This window comes from Engystomops pustulosus, chromosome 11 (genome assembly GCF_040894005.1).
Source record: "Engystomops pustulosus chromosome 11, aEngPut4.maternal, whole genome shotgun sequence".
NCBI classification, from domain to species: Eukaryota; Metazoa; Chordata; class Amphibia; order Anura; family Leptodactylidae; genus Engystomops; species Engystomops pustulosus.
This window is the reverse complement of record NC_092421.1, coordinates 70,518,216-70,540,845: the sequence shown is the minus strand read 5'-3', so window position 1 is coordinate 70,540,845 and position 22,630 is coordinate 70,518,216. Positions and strand designations below refer to the sequence as shown.

Sequence of the window (22,630 nt, the reverse complement as noted above, 5' to 3'; positions counted from 1 at the left end):
TCTGTAATTTCTATCATTAGAAAAGGAAAATATTCTGTCATTTAATGTCTGGTAATGACTGCTGCCAAGTATGGACTGTAATCTATCTATCTATCTCATATCTTATATCTATCTATCTATCTATCTAATTCCACAAATAGGCAGCACTCCTGGTTAGTGTTCAAAAACGGTGGGGTATCTTTATTCCATTTGCAACGTTTCAGCTCACGCAGAGCCTTTATCAAGCATAGTGTGTATGGCCAGTAGTCAAACATATAAGGGCCAACATTACATCTCATTGGTCCACAAACGGGCCGTGCCAATTACATTCAATAGATCACAAAACATGGTAAAGTGCTTAGTGCAAGTGCAAGAGTAATACATCAACATTGATCATAAGTTGATATGGTGAAAATATAGCATTTAAAACAGTAAACGATGTGAGAGTAAGTGTAGTTGAGTAAATAAATACCCTCCCACCAGGGATCGGACCGCCCACAGTCTCGGCTTTCCATTGATAAAACATGATAGACAGCTAGATCTCGGCGTCTGGAAGATCAGCCTCCAATAGCGTTCAAGCGGCGTCACCGGAAGTAAACGTGGTCACATGAGCGGGCTTCCATCACGTGATCTTGGCGCATGCGCATTCGCTATCTGTGTAGCGGGCGCCATTTTGTTTAAGGGAAGAAAACCACACAGTCCCAGACGGATCCTATGTCAGGATAAGAACGATGTTGTGACACTCCAAAACCGGGTGCATGTGAGTGACAACAGGTAGTGGTAACACCGCCGTTGTCCTCCTGCTCGGATTAACGGGAATACTTACGGTGTCCTGCTAGAGGACCTCCGTTGTTCCTTCCCTTCATCCTACCTGGTATTCCTGGAGTAAAAAGTCACGGGCTGAGGTGAAAACCTCTAACGTTCTCCTGTAGGGGTACGACTGGAATTTTTGTGTGTATAAACATGAAAGATATGCATAGATTTTGTGTGGCCCATGATCGATATGTTGATTATAGTGACTTTCAACAGTATGCACTGTATAAGGGAGAGACACGAGACTTGCGGGGGTTAACGATCCATACGGTGAGGGTCAAGTATTCCAAATAAATCTGGAAAAGACAACAAATACATGCATAAGAAAGGGCATAATGTGTCAATGATATACAAATGCAGACAAAATATTTAACGGTATAAAATATTCTGGCAAAGAGATTTTCTCAAGACTATACCTAACACCTACACAACAGAAAGAACAGAGGGCTATGCAGTGAGCTATTGTACGACCATTTCCCCAAAAAAAAGCATTACGGAGCGGTTAAACAATATTGAGCCTATTGTAATGATTAAATGAGTCCACTTAAGTTGTATTCGACATTCAAACCATGGGGTTGCAGGGTCCCCAGTTTGTGTATCCACCTTAATTCACATCTCCTGAGTATGGCTTCCCTGTTGCCTCCTCTTCTCAATGTGGGGATGTGGTCTATGATCATAAATTTGAGATCACTCTCCTTATGTCCTGTCTCAGCAAAATGCCTGCTAACTGGTAAATCCTTTTTCTTCTTGCGAATCGTATACCTGTGTTGTGTGAATCGCGTCTTAAAATCCAATGTTGTCTCGCCTACATACTTTAGGTCGCATGGGCAGCTCAAAAGGTATATCACGTGATCGCTATTACAATTCAAGTGATGTTGTATTCTGTATTGTGTTCCTTTGTGGGTGAATGTGTCACCTTTGATGGCATAAGAACAGTTAATGCAAGACCGGCATGGATAGCACCCCTTGCGGATGGGGCCTGAAATGCCCCTTTGTACCAGTGTCCTGGTTGGACCTGTGTCAGTTTTTACTACTCGGTCCCTAATATTCCGAGCTCTTCTGTAAGAAAGTATTGGGGGGTTGTGTAATGATGGTACCCCCGTGGGGTCACTCTGCAGAATTTTCCAATGTTTTTTCACTATGGATGCAATCTTGGTGCTTGTGTCACAAAAGGTAGAAATGAAAGGGATCCTCTCCCCTTTGCTTTGTGGGTGTGTAGGTGATAGCAATTCATCTCTACTTTTTTTCTCCAGCCTTTGCTTGTTGTCCAGAAGTACCCTATTGGGGTAACCCCTCTGTTTAAATCGGGAGAACATCAGTGAGGTGTTTTTCTGTAATTTATCATCATCACTGGCTATACGCTTGACCCTATATAATTGACTCAGGGGAAGTGAATTAACCATGGGGCGTGGATGGCTGCTGTCAAACCGTAAAATGGTGTTTCTGTCAGTTGGTTTATAGAAGACGTCTGTAGTCAGGCCTTGTTGCGTGTTCTCAATGAGTACGTCTAGAAATTGTAGGTTCTGTTGTGACTGAACCATGGTAAATTTGATGTCACTGTCCACTGTGTTGAGATATTCGTGAAAATCAGTCAATTGTTTAGAGTCACCTGTCCACAGGAGGAAGACATCGTCTATGTATCGCCACCACCCCATGACATGTTGGAAGTGGTGGGACACATAGACGAAGTCCTCCTCAAGTGTAGTCATGACTATGTTGGCGTAAGTAGGGGCCATATTGGCCCCCATGGCCACACCCCTAAGCTGCACGTAAAAGTCACTGCCAAACAAAAAATAGTTGTTAAACAATACCAATCTCAGTAACTCGAGAATAAACGATTTCTCGGATTGTTTAAAATTCGTTCTATGTAATTGTCTCTCCACACATTTAAGTCCCATTTCATGATCAATAGATGTGTACAACGATGTTACATCAAAAGAGACCAGAGTCAGTTGTGTTGGATCAGCTGGTTGTAACTGCTTTAGCTTGCACAAAAAATCAGTGGTATCCCTTATATATGATTGTCCCCATGGTTTGAATGTCGAATACAACTTAAGTGGACTCATTTAATCATTACAATAGGCTCAATATTGTTTAACCGCTCCGTAATGCTTTTTTTTGGGGAAATGGTCGTACAATAGCTCACTGCATAGCCCTCTGTTCTTTCTGTTGTGTAGGTGTTAGGTATAGTCTTGAGAAAATCTCTTTGCCAGAATATTTTATACCGTTAAATATTTTGTCTGCATTTGTATATCATTGACACATTATGCCCTTTCTTATGCATGTATTTGTTGTCTTTTCCAGATTTATTTGGAATACTTGACCCTCACCGTATGGATCGTTAACCCCCGCAAGTCTCGTGTCTCTCCCTTATACAGTGCATACTGTTGAAAGTCACTATAATCAACATATCGATCATGGGCCACACAAAATCTATGCATATCTTTCATGTTTATACACACAAAAATTCCAGTCGTACCCCTACAGGAGAACGTTAGAGGTTTTCACCTCAGCCCGTGACTTTTTACTCCAGGAATACCAGGTAGGATGAAGGGAAGGAACAACGGAGGTCCTCTAGCAGGACACCGTAAGTATTCCCGTTAATCCGAGCAGGAGGACAACGGCGGTGTTACCACTACCTGTTGTCACTCACATGCACCCGGTTTTGGAGTGTCACAACATCGTTCTTATCCTGACATAGGATCCGTCTGGGACTGTGTGGTTTTCTTCCCTTAAACAAAATGGCGCCCGCTACACAGATAGCGAATGCGCATGCGCCAAGATCACGTGATGGAAGCCCGCTCATGTGACCACGTTTACTTCCGGTGACGCCGCTTGAACGCTATTGGAGGCTGATCTTCCAGACGCCCAGATCTAGCTGTCTATCATGTTTTATCAATGGAAAGCCGAGACTGTGGGCGGTCCGATCCCTGGTGGGAGGGTATTTATTTACTCAACTACACTTACTCTCACATCGTTTACTGTTTTAAATGCTATATTTTCACCATATCAACTTATGATCAATGTTGATGTATTACTCTTGCACTTGCACTAAGCACTTTACCATGTTTTGTGATCTATTGAATGTAATTGGCACGGCCCGTTTGTGGACCAATGAGATGTAATGTTGGCCCTTATATGTTTGACTACTGGCCATACACACTATGCTTGATAAAGGCTCTGCGTGAGCTGAAACGTTGCAAATGGAATAAAGATACCCCACCGTTTTTGAACACTAACCAGGAGTGCTGCCTATTTGTGGAATTATATACTTAGAACGCTTTAGCCAAAGCGTCAAGGACTTTGCACCCGACCTAGTTGCTGTGCTGCTCTGGACTTTCCAATAATCTATCTATCTATCCATCCATCTATCTATCTATCTATCTATCCATCCATCCATCTATCTATCTGTCCCATATCTATCCATCTATCTATCTATCTATCCATCCATCCATCCATCCATCCATCTATCTATCTATCTATCCATCCATCTATCTATCCATCCATCTATCTATCTATCTATCTATCTATCTATCTAACTGTCCCATATCTATCCATCTATCTATCTATCTATCTATCCATCTATCTATCTATCTATCTATCTCATATCTATCTATCTATCTATCTATCCCATATCTATCTATCTATATATCTATCTATCTATCTCATATCTATCTATCTATCTATCTATCTATCTATCTATCTATCTATCTCCTATCTATCTATCTATCTCATATCTATCTCCTATCTATCTCATATCTATCTATCTATCTCCTATCTATCTATCTATCTATCTATCTATCTATCTATCTATCTCATTTCTCTCTCATATCTATCTATCTATCTATCTATCTATCTATCTATCTATCTATCTATCTATCTATCTATCTCATTTCTCTCTCATATCTATCTATCTATCTATCTATCTATCTATCTATCTATCTATCTCATTTCTCTCTCATATCTAGCTTTCTGTCTATCTAAAAAGAAAGTCTAGAGCAGCACAACTCCAAAGTGAATGCAAAGCCACATAACCCAAGTAAAAGGGTCACATAAGTAATTCCAAAGACAGGCAGCATTCCAATATTGGTGAAAGATGGGGTGAATCTTTATTTCATAATAAATTCGAATATTCCATTTGCTATGGAATAAAGAGTCACCCCATCTTTCACTGACATTGGAATGCTGCCTTTTCTTTGGAATTATCTGTCTATGCATCAATCAAATTCAAATTGTATTCAAATTAAAATAAGCTTTATTGGCAGGACTCGTATAAGTTAGCATTGCCGAAGCATTTATAAAATATTGTATTGTGGGGAATAAGGTGGGGTACAGGGTTATGGGGAACAGGATGAATGGGGACATGGGGATTGGGGGGTTATTATTGTCCATTGTATGACATGTCTCTCAGTCTATGGCAGGCAGTGACATATTGGGGCACATTTACTGATCCCCGGGGTGTGTTGTCCGACAAGGATGAAGTCTGCTGCGATACACATAGATCGTGCGCCCGATATTCTGCAGGCGTTGCTCCCCGCTCAGGTCCGCCAGAGTTCACCTTCTTCTTCCTTGGGCATGTAAGTGCTTGGTTAGCGACACCCTTAGTAAATGAGCCCCATTGTGCGGCCATTGTGGTCTCCTCTTCCCCCAGCAGGATGGATCTTACCTCCTCCTCCATGGAACAGAATCCCGGGAGGAGATCTGAGAGTCTCCTAAAGTGAGTATCCCTCACTGCTGAGTATTTGGAGCAGTGTAGCAGGAGGTGGACCTCATCCTCGGTGGTCTCCTGGTCCTGGCACTGTTGGCACAGTCAGCTCTCCCTGGGTGCGTACATCTGTCTGTGCCGCACGGACTCCATGGCTCAGTCTGTAGCGGCTCAGGATCTGACAGTCTCTGGGGTCTGGTAGTTTCTCCAGGTACAGGGTCAGTCTGTAGTCTCTCTGTAGATCCTGGTAGACGGTCAGCTTCTGGGATGCCTCTATGGTGGTCCTCCAGGCACTGACATGTTCCTCCTGGACCTTGTTTATCAGCACCATGATTTTGGCTTTGGTCAGCTGTGGTTGGTCCATGTTTGTTTCTTGCTGGGTTTGGGTTCCTATGTTTGTCCAGACTGTCACTGTACATGGTAGGTTCGGCATGCTTGTTGTATTCCCAGGCCCAGGTAGGTGTACCTGTCAGTCACTGTCAAAAGGGCAGCTATTCAGTGTGAAGGAGGGGAGCGTTTCTCCTCTGGGACATCATGATATTGGTTTCTTTAGGTTGATGGGTAGTGCTCATCTATCTATTTAACTATCTATCCAATATCTATCTCTCTCTCATATCTAGTTATCTGTCTATCTCTCTAAAATGAGGAAGGCCAGAGCAGTGAAGTGATCCCTATTATGAGCGTTCTGGCCACAAACCTCATACAATGTACGGTAATACGATTGTTATGCAGTTCATTATGAATGACAGCTGTCATGGCATCTATCTATCTACTGTATCTATATAGCGGGCCAGATGTATGCGCATTGTTGCGACAGAATTATCACAAGTTACAACCATCTGTGATGAGTTCCTGCCTATAATAAATCAATTTACTTTAGGCGCAATGATAGATTCGGGCTCTTACATGTGATCATCCTACAAGCTCCTCTCTGCTTCTCTCCTGCACCCCAGCATGAGAATGACCCCCACAGCAGCACCCAAGTGTGTGACACCCAGCACCCAGTGACCTCCTCAGCAGTGGCTTCTCTTGGAGGAGATTCCCCTGTGGTGGTCTCCTGCTGCCCCTCTGTAATTCTGTCCACTATCCGTGGTCATCCTGCTACACAGGACACTTCTCTGTACTGTCTGCAGCTCCCACTCACTTCTCTTCCATCCTGCTACACGGGGGACACTTCTCTGTACTGTCTGCAACTCCCACTCACTCTTCTCTCCTGCTCTGAGCTGCTGCTTTTGCAGAGTGTTTAAAAATAGAAGGTCATGAACTTTAAACAGAAGCTGCACATAATGGGGGTCATTTACTAAGGGCCCGATTCGCATTTTCCCGACGTTTTACCCGAATATTTCCAATTTGCGCCGAGTGTACCTGTCGCGGAGCTTGCGCTTACCTTCACTCAGCCCGGCTCGGTGTATTCCAGTGCGTTCAGATGCTTTTCAGTGCAGCAGCGCCACCTGGTGGACGGCGGAGGAACTACCTTATAAAATCCCGGCCGGACCCGCATCCAATGCAGAGAACGCGCCGCTGGATCGCGAATGGACCGGGTAAGTAAATCTGCCCCAATGTCTGTAGTGTCTCCTGAGCTCTGCTGCAGGGGATAAGATGCTCTGCACAAGAGTTCAGTGCTGCTTCTCAGTTTACCCCACCTTCAGGCTCGAGTGTTTTTGCGCCTAAATGAACAAGTTGCTAATGATGAATGATTATGATTAGAGATGAGCGAGTATACTCGTCTGAGCTTGATGCTCGTTCGAGTATTAGCATTCTCGAAATGGCTCATTGCTTGGACGAGTATTTCGCCTGCTCGATAACAAGCTTTTACTTAAGGAAACACAGTGAAGAACAGTGAAGAACAGTAAAATTTAAGGATCATTTAAGTGAAGAACACAGTGAAGAACACATTGCAGATGTTTCCATTCATCTGCTGACTTATCAGAAGACATGAGTACAGAAAGGTGTTCTTCACAATAGTATGTGAAGAACAATATGTGTGAAGAACACATTGCAGATGTTTAACACGGGTCATTCTCCCTTTTTGAAGTTCCACGAATATTCCATTGAATTAAAAAAAAACGAAGAAACAGGACTGACTTCCTTATTTCTCAATAAAATGACACATTTTATCGCAGAGCCTTAGTCCCCTTGAAAAATGCTCGGGTCTCCCATTGAATTCAATGGGGTTCGTTATTCGATACGAGCACTCGAGCATCGGGAAAAGTTCGACTCGAGTAACAAGCACCCGAGCATTTTAGTGCTCGCTCATCTCTAATTATGATGATGAATATCTTTGTCTGATGAGAATTTTTTGGTGGTATTTTAGTGACTTTTTGGGTGCATTTGCACACAATGGGGCAGATTTACTTACCCGGTCCATTCACGATCCAGCGGCGCGTTCTGTGCAGAGGATTCGGGTTTTCGGTGATTCACTAAGGCAGTTCCTCCGACGTCCACCAGGTGTCGCTGCTGCGCTGAAGTTCCTCTGAATGCACTGAACTTCACCAAGCCGGGCCGAGTGCAGGTAAGCGCATGTCAAGCGACTATTTTTTCTAAAAAATGCGGTGGGTTTTCCAAATCCGTCGGGTTTTCCTACGGCCACGCCCCCGATTTCCATCGCGTCCACGCCGGCGCTGATGCGCCATAATCTGATCGTGTGCGCCAAAAACCCGGGGCAATACAGGGAAAATCAGCGCAAAGTGGAAAAATTCGGGTAAATCGCAGTAAAAACACGATTCAGGCCCTTAGTAAATAACCCCCAATTTGTACACAATTTTTTGTCTATAATTTGAGCAGTATTGTATTTCTCCTGCTACCAGATGTTTGCGCCCTTCTACACAATGGTTTGCAGCTAGAATGGCACAAATAATTGCACAAAAACCCGACAATCATGTGTAGGAAAAGCAATAGTATGAATATGCACCTTTTTTAGAATTTGCTCCAAATAAGTCTCAGAAAAATTAGGTTTTGACAAGGAGCCAAAACTACAGACTTACCAGGCCACCAACCTGGGGTCACATGGGCACAGACCTGCCCCGTGGGGGTCACATGGGCACAGACCTGCACCGTGGGGGTCAGATGGGCACAGACCTGCACCGTGGGGGTCACATGGACACAGACCTGCGCCGTGGGGGTCAGATGGGCACAGACCTGCGCCGTGGGGGTCACATGGACACAGACCTGCACCGTGGGGGTCACATGGGCACAGACCTGCGCCGTGGGGGTCAGATGGGCACAGACCTGCGCCGTGGGGGTCACATGGACACAGACCTGCACCGTGGGGGTCACATGGGCACAGACCTGCGCCGTGGGGGTCAGATGGGCACAGACCTGCGCCGTGGGGGTCACATGGACACAGACCTGCACCGTGGGGGTCACATGGGCACAGACCTGCGCCGTGGGGGTCAGATGGGCACAGACCTGCGCCGTGGGGGTCACATGGGCACAGACCTGCACCGTGGGGGTCACATGGACACAGACCTGCGCCGTGGGGGTCAGATGGGCACAGACCTGCGCCGTGGGGGTCACATGGACACAGACCTGCACCGTGGGGGTCACATGGGCACAGACCTGCCCCGTGGGGGTCAGATGGGCACAGACCTGCACCGTGGGGGTCACATGGGCACAGACCTGCCCCGTGGGGGTCACATGGGCACAGACCTGCACCGTGGGGGTCACATGGGCACAGACCTGCACCGTGGGGGTCACATGGGCACAGACCTGCACCGTGGGGGTCACATGGACACAGACCTGCACTACCTAGCAGACCTAGCAATTGGCCAGTGGCACGGTTACAATGTTGGTGAGTGACATCTAGTGGCCATTAAGAGAAAGTGGATCTGCGAACTTTTTATGAGCCTGGAAACTTCACTGAAAATAGAAAATATTTTTTGTTTATGCGTAGCATTAAGACACATCCCTTATGACAAAGCACTAAAAAATGTCTAAAATACACAAGGAACTTGGTAATTCCTCACAGTCATTCTATAGGAAGCTTCTATATTTATTTCCAGTGGGCAGAAATCCGAACATGGTCACACAGGTGAGCGGCTCATTAGTATCACAGAGAGTAATCAGGGCTGTGTGATATAACGAGCCGTGCACCTGTGTGACCAGGGTCAGATTTCTGTCCACTGGAAGTAAACATAGAAGGACAGCAAGCAGAGATCTAGACAACCATGAGGAATTGTTCTTACCAGAGCCCCTTCGTGCTGCAGCTTTAAAGGAGCAGAAGCACTTTCCCCTCCCACTCTGTGAGATTACATCAGACAGAAGGAGACATTAGTGCTGAGGCCTTTCTGGCTCATTAGCATAATTATAAAAGTTGATATTAGAAGGAAGGAGGCCATGGATAACAAATATAAGAAGATACCACAGTCCCCGTGCCTGGATCTATAGTTTATCATGATGGATTTTGATGAGAGATTTCCTTTCCTCCCTAGTGCTCTCCACCCAGCTCTTGTGAAACTACAACTCCCAGCAGTCTCACTAGAGTTATAATGAATAGATCACCACTTTTAGGCCATCCTCCTACATAGTTTAAGGCCGCTGTACTGCCCTCACACAGTTTAATCTCCTTTTATTTTCTGCATACAGAAAAGGGCTGTGTGCCCCCATACAGTATCATGTCCTCTTGGTGCCCCCTCACATTATTATGCCCCCTTAGTGTTCTTAATAGGTTCTTATGGCCCCCACACATTTTAATGCCCTATTAGTGTCTCCCAAACTGAGTGGTGTCCCCTTTGTGCACCTCTAATAGAATAAGACCCCCTAACACTACATTGCGTGTGTCCAAACCAAAATTGGAGGCACAGGGTGAACATTGAAGGTCATTGGAATAAACTCTATCTGTGTTGGGACCTACCACCTGTCACTCAGAAGGGCACCCGAAATACAGGACTGTCCCACTGAGTACAAAACATTGGGGCAGATTTACTTACCCGGTCCATTCGCGATTCCGCAGCGCGTTGTCTGACGCTGATTCGGGTTTTACCGGAATTCACCAAGGTCGTGCGCCCGATATCCACCAGGTGTCGCTGCTGCGCTGAAGTCTGCCGGAGTTCACCTTCTTCACCTCGGTGTATGTGAGTGCTATTCTTGCGATAGAATTTTTTTTTAATTCCATGTTTTTTCCGAATCCGTCGGGTTTTCCGACGGCCACACCCCCGATTTCTGTTGCGTGAAATGCCGATGCACCACAATCCGATTGTGTGCGCAAAATACCGGGGCAATTCGGCACAAATCAGAAATATTCGGGAAACCTGATGAAAATGCGCGATTTGGACTCTTAGTAAATGAGCCCCATTGTATTGACTACTTCCCAGGCCAAGCTCAGCCCTACAAGGAACCTAAGAAGACCTGTCACAAGCTCCCTAATGGTCCCAACCCCCTTTATATCTCTTCCTGCCTGCTCTTCGCACAGCACCCCAGCGTTACAGTGTACAACTTTCCATCATATCAGTATCATGAGGATGGAGAGTGCGGTGAGACTACGATAGGCACTGGGAGAACCTACGGCTGGAGCATAGATTTCAAGTGCTTGTGCTTGTGGTAGAGTCATGGGTTCAGGTGTTATAAGATTGAGTTGGGTATTGGGGGCCTTGGAACCATCACTCTGGACCCATACTTGAGGTTTTAGGAGCCCAGTACAAAAATAAGTAATTCTACTACAGGCAGTACAAGATTACGGGTTATGTACAAGATCGGTTCTGTAGGTTTGTTCTTAAGTTAAATTTGTATGTAAGTCAGAACTGTATATTTTAGAATTGTAGCTCCAGACAAATTTTTTTGACAATTGGATTTTAAAAATGTTGGGTTGTCATAAGAACCAGGATTAACAATAAATCTTCATTGCAGACGCCTGTGATAACTGTTACTGCTGATTATTGAAGCCTAGGGATAAAGTACAGTGAATTACCAATATCCAGAGGTCCGTTTGTAACTAGGGGTCGTCTGTAAGTTGTGTGTTCTTAAGTAGGAGACCGCCTGAATTAGGGCAGCAGGGGTGTAACTTGAGGGGGTGCAGAGGGTGCGGTTTCAACTGGGCCCAAGACGCTTAGGGGGCCCATATGGTGTCTCTTTCCCATATGAGGAGACTAGTATATAAACCATACATTATAGTCGGGGGCCTGGCACAGATTTTGCATTAGAGACCATCAGCTTCAAGTTACGCCACTGGAGGGCAGGATTAAAGGGGTCCCATAATGAGCACCCAATTTTGGGGTGTTCAACCACTAAGACTGGACTCGGTGGTACTTGCTGTTTTTGAGTTGCCCAGTTGGCCATTACCTGGTATTTTTATGTACTGTACAAGAGGGCACCTGGACCCCTTATACTGTGGGGTCAAGGTGCACCCATTTCTCTGCACCCCATATAACCTCACACTTGTCTTCGCAGCTCCAGACATTATACCCCAGCGTCCTTCAGACAGGACAGGCGAGCGGCCGGTGCGGGGGGTTGTGCGAGGATATCGGATGTGATGGAATGTGAGAACCTATAAAATCATAGAGCGTGAAGACGTTACAAGAAAATTCCACATCAGTGTAACACTCCTGGAGGAACCCGATACCATCAGGAGGGGGCGGATTAGGGACACGTGATACCTTCATTTCCGATGGAAGATTAAGTGCAGATATCACAGATTAATAAATGAAGGAGATTAGATAAATACGACCGGATATCACAGAGAGCGGAGGACATTAGAGAGAATTAAAGGGGAGAATTAAAGGGGACACTGAAGGAAGGCTTTCAAAATGTGACCGCTTTGGGGTCTTCTAAGAGAAGGGTCTTAGTTTGTGTCATATCCATACCAGGTGGTGGACGTTATATTATCTGCTTAAAAGGTCTATAATTAACCCCTTAGTGTTATGAAGTATGTCTGCGGTGGGCGTCAATTTTACACCGTGACGCACTTTACTTCAAGAAGTGTGGACCCAGAAACTGCCCTGTGGCTACTCAAGAGGACCCCTCTACCCTTTAGAAGGATCGCTGCAGTGGAACACCAGTTTTCTACTTTAGGAGTCTATAGGACATAGGCAGAGAACAGATCAGGGTCAGGGGGGCTTCTATCTAAAGATCAAGGCAGGGATCAAGGCAGAGCAAATTGGCTTACAAATAATTAAACAGGAACCTCCCAGTAGCATGCAGGTGTTAACGTCACTCCCCATGACGTCATTGGGAGCACCAATCACCCCCAAAATGGTACAAACACCACATTAATTTCAACAGTTAACACCTCCAATTGGTGCTATAATGGGCGTTAATATCAGAAGGGGTAAGCAGATCCGAACCCGGACCTGAACTTTGCACTGAAGTTCAGGTTTGGGGGGAACGGATTCTGCAATGTTTGGGATGGAGCGTAACATTGCGGTTCAGGTCTACTCATCACCGATCATGAGGATGGGGGTCTAATTGGAGTGACAGGTTGAATATCACTGTTCTGACTGTTTCCTTTTCCTGGATATAATTCTGTAGAATGCAGGACATTCCCCTCCACAGGGAGAGACAATCTGGCCAAGAGATAAGAGTCCTGAACAGAGGGGATTGAGAGATTAGGGGATAATTTTTTGATCAGTGAGGGTTCTAGTTGTGTAATCATCACAGAGGACTCAGAATGAACCATGTGGGACTGAGTATCCATAGAAATAATAATAATCTACTCAATTTATTCAGAGTGGTGGCCCCAATATTAGGACCTTCACTGATCAGAAAGTCATTGGGGGGGATTTACTAATTGTGCCGCAAGCACAACTGTCGGCATCGGAGATCAGTCTCCGCAAAGCACAGCCTGATGTATTAAAGTGGCGCACTTTATGCCGTCAGTAATGAAGTGTGCGCCCAAATGTTACATGCACTGCGCCTTAATTTTGCTCTCAGACTAATTTTTTCCTGGTCTATTGTGCGCCTAAATTTGCACCTAAAAATGCCGGCAAGATAGACATAAATGTGGAGGATAATGTGGAAACGTTAGGCCACGCCCACCTGTCTGAAGGTGTCGGGATAGTCGGAAACATCTGTTCTTTCTGGTGCAAACTCAGTATAAATGATCCGCAACAATTCTGCGCCCAAAAAAATGTAAAATCCCGGCATTTTTTGGGCGCAGATACGATAATACATGTCCCCCATTCTCTTTAATTCAATGGGGTAACTGGGGCATCCCCTTTAAGTGGCTGCTATGTTTTTGCAGTATTTTTCCTCTGCTCCAGTCACCTGTCAACAATCCAGTCCTGAGGTTTCATCATCATCAGGTCGGAGCTTCCTGCCCGGTCCGGGCTCTGCCGATGGGGACAATTCATGACCGATTAATGACAAGATATCACGGACATTAATTTCTGAATGAGGTGGAGAACATAAGATAAGAACGTGACAGAGGTGGAGCCCCTCCGGGTCGTCACATTAACCTTCACCGACTGGTGCAGCGGCTTCTCACCGGGGAAAATATGAGTATTAACCCAGTGACCCGAACGTCTCAGTCCTTCAATTGTCACATAAACCGTCCTGCTGGGAGATGTTTACCCAGCCGCTACCATGTGCACATTACTGAATCTTCAGGGAGAGTTAACCCTTTGATTGCACATGAAATAAAAGTTGAAATTGGAAAAATCCTTCAAAAATATGGATCCTCTACATAAAAGCAGCAATCTACAAAATCTACTACTCCAGGATGAAGCTGCATAATGTGCTAGTCCAAACCGACCACCGGTGACCTAGGGGACATTGACCTGTGTATGAGGATACAAATAATTCCTATAGATGTGCATTAAATACATATGATTTTTTAGGGGTCACATTTAAAGTACATTTACGACCATGGAGCGCTCAAAAGTTAAATTTGCATATAAAAATACAAATTCCTCTGCATCAAAGCCACAAGTTTTCTCATAAAAGTCCTGGTTATGACGCAGGGGACTTACACTACAAGAACAGATATTTAGGTTATGTTGGATCCCTTTAATGGGACAGCAGAGACAGGGAAAAGCAGAGCACAGCAGGGACAGCAGAGAGCTTCATACACAGCAGAGCACAGCAGGGAGAGCAGAGAGCCTCACACAGAGAAGAGCACAGGAGGGTCAGCAGAGAGCAGAGCACAGCAGCGAGAGCAGAGAACTTCACACAGAGCAGAACACAGCAGGAATGGCAGAGAGCTTCACACAGAGCAGAGCACAGCAGGGACAAATTTCTCTGCATTAAAGCCACAATTTATTTCAAAAAAAGTACTGGTTATGACGCAGGGGACTTACACTAAAAGAACAGATATTTAGGTTACGTTGGATCCCTTTAATGGGACAGAAGAGACAGGAAAAAGCAGAGCACAGCAGGGATAGCAGAGAGCCTCACACAGAGCAGAGCACAACAGGGTCAGCAGAGAGCAAAGCACAGCAGTGAGAGCAGAGAGCTTCATACATAGTAGAGCACTGCAGGGAGAGCAGAGCGCTTCACATAGAGCAGAGCACAGCAGAAACAGCAGGCAGCTTCAAACAGAGCAGAGCACAGAAGGAACAGCAGGGAGCTTCATACAGAGCAGAGCACAGCAGGAACAGCAGGGAGCTTCATACAGAGCAGAGCACAGCACAGCAATGAGAGCAGAGAGCTTCACACAGAGCACAGCAGGGAGAGCAGAGAGCTTCACACAGAGCAGAGCACAGCAGAAACAGCAGAGAGCTTCACACAGAGCTGAGCACAGCAGAAACAGCAGAGAGCTTCACACAGAGCAGAGCACAGCAGAAACAGCAGAGAGCTTCATACAGAGCACAGCAGGGAGAGCAGAGAGCTTCACACAGAGCACAGCAGGGGGAGCAGAGAGCTTCACATAGAGCAGAGCACAGCAGAAACAGCAGAGAGCTTCACACAGAGCAGAGCACAGCAGGGACAGCAGAGAGCTTCACATAGAGCAGAGCACAGCAGAAACAGCAGAGAGCTTCATACATAGCACAGCAGGGACAGCAGAGAGCTTCATACAGAGTAGAGCACAGCAGGGACAGCAGAGAGCTTCACATAGAGCAGAGCACAGCAGAAACAGTAGAGAGCTTCACACAGAGCAGAGCATAGCAGGAACAGCAGAAAGTGCTGCATGCATAGTACAGCGCAGCAGGGACAGCAGAAGCACAGCAGGGACTAGATGCCTTTTAGATCAAAATAACATAGACAGTTATGTTACAGTAAAGAACTGTTTCCTTTAAATCCCTTCCTTATCCAATCCCTTCCCTTCTTTGGTTGAACTTGATGGACATGTGTCTTTTTTCAACCACATTAACCATGTAACTTTGACTACTGGCTACAAGGGGCAGGTGCCGTGTCTGCAGTCTACTGGGAGGGATCACTGAGACTACGATTATGATTTTTAGCAGTATCAAGATTACAGTTATGAAGCAGCAACAAAAATGATTTTATAATTGGACATACCGGTAATCACTACCGGAGGAACTATATTAGAGAGTCAAGGCATTAGGAAAATTGAGAACAACTGCCCTAGTGTCTCCTATTGTGTCGGGACACACCCAGGAAGGGCAGTGTACCAGGAGCCCAGGTACTGAAGCGGGGCAGTAAATGCCCCTTTAAATATTTATTTGCTGAAAGCCTTATTTAAAGGGATTTATTTTTTCTTACTTTATTATGAAAAAATTCTGCATCTGTTGTTCTGTGTTTTAAGATCACAGCTTGCTGTCAGTGACCAGAAAATGTAATCTGAAAATGTAAACACACAATACTATAATGTGGAAGAAGTAAAACACATGAAATAATACTTTTTGGTTGTGGAAATTTCTGTAGATTTCATTCTTTACAGGGAATTTTAAATTTGGATTTCTGCAAGTCCACTTCAGAAAGTTCAGAATATTTGCCATGTATAAATTCTTCCGTATAAGCTGAGGACATGTCTTGGAGTAAGAGAAGAGAAAAGTTGTTACAATTCAGAAAAAATTGAAAAGATGAAAGGGATAACATAAAATGTAACAAAAAGTTGCCGAATTTTCTCATTGTGATACATGGGAAGTTGGCTTCAAGGTTCTATCACTGATGTCATGTGATCACTATGACATCATATTCCTGGAAGGTTAGAGAATAATCAGAGGTTTCTCCAAGGCGATACAACATCTATGAGGGCAAGACTTAGGGGAATCTTCTTATGTTCCTCCCAAAATATTAAAATCTCCAAAGGAACCCAAGGAGAACCAACATCAACACCAGTATGGAGGTGAAGATCCTAGTGCTCATCCTGATCTTCATGCACGCCTTCACCATCACACACTTCCCTGCAGGAAAAAAGCAAAAGCGGCAGGAGGTGGAGGTCTCTGAACAAGAAGGTAATGAGGGACAACCTTATGGGAGAGTGTCCGGCCATCAGATGTGGGGTGACGTGAACGAGCAACAAAGACATACGGTTGATGGGGATCGCTAGGGCTGTGGCTTTCTACTACTTGTGTAAGTAGGCTGCAGGAATCAGAGTCTTCTTGTGTATCAATGCTTCTGTCAGGTCCTCCATGACACCTGAACCCAGTGTCGGACTGGCCCACCAGAGGATCCTCCGGTGCGCCCTGGCTCAACCCAATACTCAACCCAAGAGGTCCATCAGAAAACATCATAATTTGGAGGCTGCTAGAGTATATTTCCTGGGGGATAATGAAGAGTGGGCCGCCAAATTATTTTTCTCTGGTGGGCCAAAGAAAACCCAGTCCGACACTGCCTGCACCCACATGTGATGTAGACTATAGATCCTATGGATTACAGGGACTATAATAGGATGAAGTGTCCAAGGATGAGTGGAAGGGTTTTGTCACCGTAACCTTTTCATTATTCGAAGCTCTGGAGGTCCCCGCAAGCTTATCTTATGAGTCTTACATAAGCCCATGCACTATTGTCCCAGCAACATCTCACTGCCCATGTTTCTCTTTCCAGGGTCGGTGCGGATGATTGAGACATTCTTCGCAGCTCCCCCTGGGGAAAATAGAGAACTTGTGGATATGATTATCACGACAGAAGACTCTTCACCTCAGATCCATAACATGCTGTTCTCCCTCATCCCATTATGTTTCTCTTGGTCGGTAGTTTTTTTATGATGGACAACATCTTGGACCTTCTGGACATATTATTCGAGACACAGATGACCTTGTGGCTCCGTTTCTTCATGTCGTAATAAAAATTGATGGTTCATGTGCCTGTCTTATGAGTTCTCTCAAGTTGTAAAATGACCTCAAGATGCTCATTCAGCTTTTCTATTGAACATAATCTTCTATGTTCTCTATACTGTTCTTGTTCACCTGCTTTAAGGAGAACAAGAGCAGGAAGCAACCCAATGTTGACATAATCTTAGGTTCTGTTCCATGTAAGAATTATCAGTGTTCTGCACATCTTATTGATACAATATACAGAATATGGTTCCTCTAGTGGACAACAGTGATATAAGCAAAATAAATGATAACAATTTTTATTATTTTGGCAACACCTTGTCATTAAGGAAGAGGAAAATAACCCCCTCAGCGTCACCCACATAGTAATATCTTGTGGGTGTATTTTACTCAGCTTGTCCAGTGTTTTCCATCCTTTCTGACATCAGGTTTAAATAGATGCTACTGAGTGAGAGGGCTAACTCCCAGAGGTGTGCAGTGGTTGACGCTTATAATTGTCTTTATTTATATAGTGCCATCATATTCCGTAGCGCTTTACAAATTATAGGGCACATATACAAATAAAATACTAAATTACTGAGCACAATCATGTGGAACAATAGGATCGAAGACCCTGCTTATAAGAGCTTACAGTCTATGAAGTTGAAGGTGTTACCCTGAGGCAACAGGATCAACTCGCTTCATGGAAGCTTCACCCCTGTCTTCTGAATACTGGGAGGCAACTGGTGAGTGTGGATCCGTAGACATGGGTCCACTGCACCATAAATAGACTTGGCATATGGCAAAAATTGGCTATGATTTTTCTGTAGATGTGATCTATAAGGGCAGATAGAGCCTTGCAAGGGTCTTGCAGATAGTATTTCAAGAGTAGGTTATGGTAACATAGCTGACAGAGTAGTGTGGCACTACAAATCCAAGGTCAATAACTAACGGAGCTTATTCAACACATATGACCATGTGCAACTAGAAAAAGCATGGTACCAGTGGCAGGGCTGGATTAAGGTTAGTGGAAGCTACTGGTCGTAATACCTGTTGGAGACCACCACTGAATGTAGCATACCTACATACATGTCCTCCTGCTCACTATTAACTAATCATGTGACCCTGGGAGTGTGATGTCACTGAAAGAGTGGGGGCTTCTGCTCGCTATGAATGAGTCATGTGACCCTGAGAGTGTGCCGCTGTGCATTGCTCCCAAAGCTCAGACATTGCTGCTTGTGAAGGCCCCCCTTAGTAGTAAATTGGTGGGGCCCCAGGGCATGCGATCGGGAGCCGACTCGATAATCTGGCCCTGATCAGTTGTAAGAGAGGGAGCAGACTTGCCAACAGTGCAAAATTTTCTGGGATCATCCTTGCACAGTCCTGTAACAGTTGGCTTTTACAGTAATGGTCCCGTGCAGTGGATTTCGTTGACCTAAAACAGCCTACGCAAAGCCACCTGAAAGAGACCATTGCAAGCCAGTATGTGGGCAGGGGTACTATGAAGGAGTTAGATTGGCCTTTGTTAAGCCATGCAAATGGTTTCTTAATTTTAAAGGAAAAGATTGTAGCTGCCCAAAAAAGCAGCTGTAAAAAATATGTAAATATATGAACATTTTTTATAAAACATTTTTTTCATTAAAAAAAACTATTAAAAAATAAATTAATTTATATATATATATAAATTATATGTGTGTGTGTGTGTGTGTGTGTGTGTGTGCTTTGGATAGGGCCCAACTTATTTAGTTGGAAAACCCATTTAATGAAACAAATGATACAAATTAGAAATTCTACTCATATATGAAGTGCCGCGTGATCTGATGCAATGAGAGCTTGTGATTCTGAAGAACCACCAAGACACTGATTTGCAAGGGTTGGATGTTCTCCATAATCCTGCCTGACTATCTCTCTTTCAAGAACGCCCAGTGACATTCACCCAGGTCATCGTCTTCTTTCTGCCAAAAGATTCTGTATGATGATTACACAAGGTTGAGATTTATATTTTTGCCACAGAGTAAATATCACTGATCTGGAAATACATCAAGTTTTCATTTTTTCATGGCAATGATGGAAACCTAAATTTAGAGTGAAGCGGTAGAAGAGAAAGCAGCAGCACTCTGTTTTCCTAGTTCAGGATATATTTATTCACATGTGGATACAAAGCATGCTTTGTATGTGGATATATTTATTCACATGTGGATACAAAGCATGCTTTGTATGTGGATATATTTATTCACATGTGGATACAAAGCATGCTTTGTATGTGGATATATTTATTCACATGTGGATACAAAGCATGCTTTGTATCCACATGTGAATAAATATATCCTGAACTAGGAAAACGGAGTGCTGCTGCTTTCTCTTCTATCGCTAAGCAACTGGGTTTTGGGTCAGACGAACGCAGTCGGCACTCACACGGATTGAATCCCCTTTGTTTCTCACAGTGCTGCCTACCTGTTCTACGCTTGCTAAATTTAGAGTGAAGATGTTTTGTAACACATATCTTATACATACAAGATCGGATTGGTTCATCAAGTAAACCCAAACTTTGGCCCACAATATGATCCCAGGACTCCAGCAGGACAACTGGATTCTCCAGTGGGTCTAGGCTGTTACACAAGAGTGTTTTACAACTAACACATGACCACAAACACCACAAACACCACAGTAGACAACTCTAGGTTGGCCCATCAAGTAGATTATCCAATGGACCAAGGCTCCTGGACAAGAATGGCCTACTAGTACAACATCTTAAAATTCTATAAGCTCAAGTTCTGATGGAAAAAGGTGTAGTAGTCCAATATAACCCCAAGAATCCAGCAGAAGGCCTCAAAGTTGGTTGGTCATTTAGATTCTCCAGGAGGCTTACAGTAGATTCTGAGAATGGCTTTTCTCTTCTTACTATATATATCCTCTATTTCTTAGTTAACATATATGCTATGACATGTCATCCATATCTAGTTTCCTTTCATGCCACAAACAGATTAGACATTGATAAACTGGAAAAAAGGAGAAGTTACCAACTTTACTCTCCGGCCCTTAAGATGATGGACTAATTGTCCGTAGAGGTTGGCTTTAGCATCAATATTGGACTCGGTCACAAGTCCTCATTAGGTATAAGTTTAATAGGTTATCTACCGCAAGATCACTGGATCAAACAATATCAAACTCTTTGGGGCTCATTTACTGAGGGCTCTGCGGGTTTCCCGACTTTTTCCGTTTTGCACCAAATTCCGTCGGGATTTTGGCACACGCGATTGGATTTTAGCGCCGGATGAGTGGGCTTTGTCAAGTGGAATCGATTGGGTTCTGTTGTGATTTCCATTATCTAAATTTCTGCATACAGATCCAATGTCATTTTCAAAAATTGCAGTACAAATGTGAACACAACCCTCTCAATAATTTTGGCTGCTTGACTTGTTTAGTTTAATAGTACACAAAAATGGTGATCTGATTTCTTTACCCCAAAGAATAATGTAGAAGATAATTCAGTCTGTGGGAAGGGAGTCGGTTAATTGCTCATCCATGTAACACAAGTACAGATTAGGTCTACTGGATTGGGAAATGTCTCACTAATGGAAAACCATTGAAAACCTCAGTCTACCCTTGCCTAAAGGTGACGCTATCTTCTCCTCTGATCTACCAATAGATGGGTGTGGTGGCCTGAGACAATGGGGCACATTTACTAAGGGTCCGAATGCCGCATTTTCGTCGGGTTTCGCATTTTTTTTCCGATTTGTCCTGAATTGCCCCGGGCTTTTGGCGCACACGACAACCAACTGATTTGGAAAAAACGCGGAATTTAAAAAGCAAATTGTGTCGCAAGATCAGCACTCACATGCACCGGGAAGAAGAAGGTGAACTCCGGCGGACCTCAGTATGGGAGGCGACACATGCAGGAAATTGGACGCACAATCTTAGTGAATCGCAGAAGACCCGAATCCTTGCACAGCGGGATGGGTAAGTAAATGTGCCCCAGTGTTTTTGCCTTGTTCTTCTGAAAGCCTACCCAGCTCAGTATCCATGCCATAAGCCATCTTCACTCCCTGTTCTTGTTCTGCATGACCTGGAACATACCTAACATGGAGTAATCCTCGTCCTTCTCATGAGAAGCCTGAACAGAGATAAGATGTCCTTGTGAAATCATAGCTTTTGGCTACATAGTTGTTCCATTATTGACATTTCCTTTGTGTTTGCAGAGCATTGCTTCTGCCATGTTCACACGCGTCACGCTTGTGCTCTTTTCACGGTCAATTTCTTGATGATTTTTACGCTTTGTCAACACAGCTTAATACTTACTGTAATACTACTGTGTAGTTTCTTCAATGGCAATGTTTGCATAAGGCGCATATTATTTCAGGAAGAACAGATCATGGGAAGCTTCAGCTACAACGGAATTACAACAATCATCTCTGTAAACTGACCAACAACTGATTTTAGATGGTAAAGAATCATGATACTGTGTTGATTTATGAAGAATCCAACTACTGGGGGGGTCATAGTTAACAAGGTACAAATCAGTAGACGAGTTACAAGTAGACCATGACAGATGAGCAAAGTTACGGAGGTACAACATTATTGGAGGCCTCAAGAAAGTAGTTGTACCTAAGCCCTAGTGCTAGAGGTGGATCAATAAATACTATTCTACACAGTAGGGAACCAGATACAGATAACCAAATTCGCTATAACTAGTGATCTAGACTTTAACATTCAAATGTTCTAGACCACTCAACAGACAGGACAACAAACAATTATCAGAAATTGGGGCACAAAACCCATTAGTTGATAAGTACTGACCACCAGGGATTGTCTGAGACAATTAACAACGGGCCCCCAGGAACTGTCTAGTGCAAAAACTAATTTCTGTGAAAGATCATGTATGAAGCCAAGGGAAATCAGAAATCAAATAATAATTTGAGCATTTTTCAAATTTTAGTGTAAAGGTTAACTGCCTGAAGCCCATAAAAAGTCAACAGGAGACAGACAGGTGAGGCAGAAGACAGCTAAGAGCGAAATAAGGAAGTGTTTAGACTAGTACAGGACA

At 44.3% G+C, this 22,630-nt stretch overlaps 1 protein-coding gene and 1 long non-coding RNA gene across 2 annotated transcripts in view; one reads left to right on the top strand and one right to left on the bottom strand.

Moving 5' to 3' along the window:
* LOC140105370 (transient receptor potential cation channel subfamily V member 6-like) overlaps positions 1 to 22,630 on the bottom strand; it is a 200,878-nt gene that overhangs the window by 133,968 nt on the left and 44,280 nt on the right. The gene's annotated exons all lie outside the window — the stretch shown is intronic.
* LOC140105995 (uncharacterized) lies at positions 16,499 to 17,634 on the top strand. The gene is made up of 2 exons (XR_011850693.1): positions 16,499 to 16,785; positions 17,378 to 17,634. It is a non-coding gene; the product is annotated as an uncharacterized lncRNA (long non-coding RNA).